The sequence below is a fragment of the Octopus sinensis genome, linkage group LG24 (genome assembly GCF_006345805.1).
Source record: "Octopus sinensis linkage group LG24, ASM634580v1, whole genome shotgun sequence".
NCBI classification, from domain to species: Eukaryota; Metazoa; Mollusca; class Cephalopoda; order Octopoda; family Octopodidae; genus Octopus; species Octopus sinensis.
In genome coordinates, this window is record NC_043020.1 from 21,050,618 (window position 1) to 21,056,734 (window position 6,117).

Consider the following 6,117-nt stretch of genomic DNA (forward strand, 5'->3'; position numbering starts at 1 on the left):
TTCTTCCTTAATTTTGAAGTAAGAATAGGCCGACAGTATCAGTGACCTGGGCAGAGTCCGAGCTTCCCATTGTAGTATCAAAGTCGTCTTGAAGGTTAAATCGGGTCCACGTCCTTGCGGTAAAAATATTTTTCTCTAAAGTATAAGTAAAATTCTCCGCAAAAGTGATTGCTTTATCAAGCAGGTCTGGCTTAATAGATTAATTACTACCGTCAAAGTTAGCTTTCCTTTTATGATTCAGTGAACAGAACCAAGTTATATTGTGACAGTGGCACTCTGAAAGGTGGCAGTATTTCAACACGTCTTTCTATATGATTACTGTATGGATAGTTTATTTCTACTGCTTTTTTTTACATTAAAAGGGAAGACGGAGGTAAAAGAGATACACTTTCGTCATTTGATGCTCTTTTATTTCCGGAAAGGAAAAAATGCTATACAAACAGCAAAAAAGGTATGTGCAATTTATGTAGATGGTGGTATACTTTACACGGACCAGTCTATCTCTCGTAAGTGGTTCGCCTTATCCTCTTTTTCACTCTTCTTTTTCTTTCTCCTCTCTTTTCCTTCACCTAATCAAATGAAAGCGTTACAATTACATTCCCTCTACCTCACGTCATGGATGCTTCTCTCTTCCTCTTTTTCTCTCTCCCTCCTATCTCTCTCCCTCTTATCTCTCTCCCTCTTTTTCTCTCTCCCTCTTATCTCTCTCCCTCTTTTCTTTCCTCCTCTTTTTCTCTAATCACGAGAAAGAGTTTCTGACAAGCTAAGCAATGACAAGCAATGACAAACGGAATGACAAGCAGAATTATTATAATATTCTTCCTTGACACTAGCGAGGTTAAGTTCGTCTCACATGTATTGAATATTTACTATTATTATTGTTGTTTTGATAGTTACGACGCCCCCTTACGAGAGATAGACTGGTCCGTGTAAAGTATAAACAGTAACGATCCAAGTGCGTTCATAAGTTCAGAGTTCGGAGTCGCGTGAAGTTCGTGTTAGTTCGCAGTGAAGTCGGAAGGTGTTGGTAGGTTAATTCACAAGGAATATTGATTGTTGGATCGTAAAGAGATTTCTTAGTTCGTTATATTGTTGTTTACTGTTGTCTGGTTGTCTTATTTATTGTACGTAACAAATTAGGTTACAATATCTGATGACGAGGTTTTCGAAGCTTACGTTGGTTATTTAACAAGTTGTTCGTGATACAACTTGTTAAATAATGGAATACTTATTAGCTTCCATAGTACAGTTGAAAAAGCAACAACAAGAACAGCAACAGGAGTTGAAGAAGCAACTATCGCAGCAGTAACTACAACAGTTATTGGAGCTATATTCAAACAAATCCAGACGGTGAATAGAATTCGATTAATGAATTCAGTTAAACCTAGAGCAGGGTATAACTGTTGCATCGTACAACAGAAGGTAAGAGGAGAGTTTTAAGCAAGATTGCAACTCATGGTCGGACAAACAAAATGTGAGATTGTTATTGCGAAAATTAGCTCCGTTAGAGCAAGAACGTTACTGTAATTTCATATAGCCCAAAAATCTCAATGAAATTTGTTTTAAAGAAACAATAGAATTTACTGTCTAACATATTCGAGGATAAAACTTCTCTATTTAACACTCGAATGGAATGTCGGAATATAACGAAAAAAGAGAATGATGATTTTATCACATATGCACGAACAGTCAACAGGATGTGTGGAAATTTTTCAAAATTCAAGAAAAGGATTCCACAAAAATACAGATATACCGACCACAAAAGTACAACCAGAAATGAGCGCCATATCTAATCCATGTTATAGATGTGGTGGCATACATTTCAGAAAAGACAGTCCGTTTACAAAGCAAAAATGTAACAGATTCACAAGAATTCACACTGCAGAACAAAATTGCGAAGGTCAAACGTTAAAAGTGATATTTCAATAGTAAATATTGAGATGTGGAAGAAAATAAGGAAACTTATGTTGAGAAAAACAGCGAAATCTGCTCGTAGCATGACGAGCGACAAATTACATTTCATAGGCGAAAAGTGGACTAATATCACATTTCGAGGGAAAACATGCGAGGCGAAAGTCTTCGTCATTAAAAATACAACCGATCTGGTTGGTACCGATTGATTAGAATTATTCGATTTATGGGACTCCCCATAAATCTCTAATGGTTGTCCCTCTGAAAATAATTCGTCTGAAGAGTTAAAGAGAAAAGGACACATATCGACTATGATGGACCTGTGAACGGCGCATACTATCTAATCGTTGTAGATTGCTATACAAGTGACCAGATGTATGCAGATGTAATAAACACACAGCAATGACAACAATAAAGTTATTAGTCGAGTTATTTGCTCGATACGGTGTGCCAGACACGTTAGTTTCGGATAATGGAACACAACTCACGAAATATGAATTAAGAAAATTCTGCAAAATGCATGCCATAATGTACATCTTTACCCTTCCCTACCACCCGAGTTCAAATGGGCAGGCGGAAAGATTTGTCGACACGTTGAAAAGAGTTCTAAGAAAAGCTAGGAACGAGCTAAATAATGACGAGGCACTAACGAAATTTTTGAGAGTATATGGAACAACGCGAAACCCAAATACTAATTCAGGAAAGTCAGCAGAGAAGTTAAAGCTCGCGCATTAAAGAAAATTGGTCTTCGATAAATTATTGCCAGGAAAAAATACATGTAAAGGAAAGACAAACGATACTTTTGTAGGAAATGCAAGAAAAATTACAAAACATTTCGAAGTAGGAGATAAAGTTCATTTTAAAAATTACAAAAATGGTAAAGAAAATTAAAAGGATAGCTATGTAATGAAATGATTAGGTGACATGATATGTTTAACTGAAGGACAACGTTCGGGACATAAGGGACACCTGGACCAGATAAAGATGAAACACACAGAAGAACGAAAGGTAATACCAATGGAAGTCTTCTATGATATGTTTAAAGTGCCAGCACCTAGAGATATTTTTAGCATAAATTTCATTTTTTTATTATTATTATTAGTTTATTTTGTATTCTTTCTTGTATTTTGAATTTATAATTTCTTTGTTCAGAGTTCAAATCCCACCGTAATCAATTTTTGTCCTTCAGAGTTGATAAAATAAAGTACTGGTCAAGATTTGGAATTGTTGTAATCGACTAGACCTCAAAAATTGTTAGCATAGATTAGAAACAATGAATTCAAAAATTCTGAAGATTCAGAAAAATTATATTACATACATATAAGAGGGATGACTACTAAGTGGACATCCAATATGCTAGAAGTCTACCTCATATGGTCTGACCGCTAAGAAAAGATTGTTCTTATATATGTAATGTAATTTTTCTGAGTCTTCAAATTTTTTTCAATATACTAGGCCACTGGTTTAAATTGATGTTAATCAAATTAATATTCAATTTTTTACCCTTATTATTTAAATTTAAATAACCATGTTCTCTAACTGGCATGATTCACTGCAGAAAATTATTTTCTGCAGAGTTATTTCCGGTTTTTGGCGCGCCAAAACTGAGACATTTTCAAAATCGGCAAAACTATATGCATGTTCATTATCGTTGTGAACGTCTCGTCTTCAGTTCTGAAAGTTATATTTTGCTATGACGGTCAAACTGATGAATTGCGGACATTTACGTATATACTTACGTAAGTGGTAAAATGAAATCGGGTATATGACTAATCATTATATTTTGTATCTTTTCATATGTTTTGCTTACGTTCTGGCGTTTATTGAATTTTCTGGAGAACAATCTATTCTTAGTGGTCAGACTATATGGAGTCTACTTCTAGCATATTGGATGTCCACTCAGTGGTCATCCCTCTTATATGTAATATAATCTTTCTGAATCTTCAGAATTTTCAATGTGCTAGGTCATTTAAATTGATTTTAATCAAATTAATATTCAATTTTTTTACCCTTATTATTTAAATTTATATATATTTATATATATACTAGCAGTATCGCCCGGCGTTGCTCAGGTTTGTAAGGTAAATAACTATAAAGCATTTTTAGAGAGTTATAGCCAAAAAATGGAAAAAAATATGGCAAATTTTTTTTGAGAGTTAAAAAAGGATGGAGTTGCGTCCCCTAGACAGTTTGTGGTTCGTGTTTCTGATTCTCGACCCCATGTCGAATTTATCGATTTTTTTCAGAACTGGGGGAACTTTTCAAAATTTTCGCTGCGTTAGTTTTGAATTATGACATTAGGCTATGTGTGTGTCAAGTTTCATCAGAATCGGTTGAAAGCCGTGGTCAGGGTGAGGGTACAAGCAAACAGACACACAGAAACACGCACAGACAAACTGCCGTTTATATATAGAGAGATATAGCCACTAAACCTTTTCTCTCTCTGTTTATTTCTGTGTTCCTTTCTGTTGAAGAGCGTAGGCTCGAAATGTAAAATACTTTCTCACTTTCCGAGCGTTAAACTAATACATCTGTTCGTTGTTTACACACCCGTCTTCGTCTTTTGTTTTTTTTAAATTCCAACTATATATATATCTACAATTATATATATATATATATATATAAAAAGCAATAAAGATTCAAGTTAATTTAAATGAATTTACTTGAATATGGTACCTAACTTAGATGCACCAAAAAAAACTATACTGTTTTAACAATACAGTAATGTGGGGTGATTATAAGCGAGAAAGAAGCAACAAGAATGGATAGGTTTTTAGTACAATCGTTTCATACAAGGACAGGCTTTATTAAAAGTTGTAAAAATTACAGCATATAAACGTGTCCCGTACTCATCAGCTAAAATACATGTGAGTTCTCTAGACATCCTAGTGGTTGAGGCTATACTCATGAAGTAATGTAGATAATTAAGTAACATAAACAGATTTCCAAAGTTCATTAAAGTTCTTTAAAGATGATGTACAGTCTTATCACAGAATTTTAAAAAGGTTCTAATAGCATCACAGAGAAGGTGACCTAATCCATAGAGCACATATGAATTTCCAGAGATATGATGAGGGATTACATACTCACAGAAGACAAATTTATCCATTGTTAATCACAACGAGGTGGGTCTCAATTCCTGCTTATTAGCATTACAGAGAGGTGAATTAATCCTTTGTATAGATGCACAATTTCCAATGGTGTAGATGTAAGTTTCCAGAGAAATGAAGAGGAATTTCATATTCACAGGCGATAAGTTTATCAATGGTTGAACACAATGAGGTAGGTATCAATTCTTGTTATATGATTAGGTATTTGCCACATTAATCACATTACTGCTATTTACAAGAGGCTGTAGCTATTTAACTTATAAAGGCTGAAGGGCCTTCTGGAGAGGCCAAGAATAGAAAGGGAAGGGAATAGAAGAAAAGAGAGAAAATAAGGGAGGAGGGAGCAAAAAAAGGGGGGGGGAAGGGGACTAAAAGAGAAGAGAAAAGGAAAAAGAGAATAAGAAGAAGAAACAGAAAAAAGAGAAAAGAGAAAGAAATAGGGAAAGAAGGGGAAAAAAAAATAATAAAAAAGAGGGTTCTAGTTATCCAGAAGAATTAGTAGACGGCAAGTCTGGTTTTAATTTACAGGCATCTAGGAACTAGAGGAGAATATTATTCTTTGGCCAGTAAAACAGTTAATTTATTGCTGTTGAAATCAGCTATGAATTTAAAGAGAATCTAAAGAGATAACACAGTCAGGGGTTTAGGGGTCAGATGCTAAAATCCAAAGAAAATACATTAGGAAAATCTAAGTATAATCTTATCAAAAAGTCAATAAAACTTACTTATTTAATTTATTGTCTTAAGGAGTTGCCGTTATTATTCATACATTGAAGGACTACAGGTCAAATCTTAGAAGATCATTTACAAGGTGTTAGGGGATTGTCTATCATAATGAAGATAATCATATTATCACCGAGGGGGTAGCCTTATTTATTTAATTTTGAAATAGAATTATGGGGCTAAAGTATCTCATTTTATTTTATTAGAGTTATGCTACTTAAATTAGATTAAGTTAGGAATTAAAATTAAAAATTACAATTAAGATTTAAAATTAAGAATTTAAAAGATTATGAGTTTGAAATTAGATAAAGCCTAAATTAAGCAGCGTATAAGTACTATTCATTTCCCTGTTCTCAAAAAACTGATGCAGATA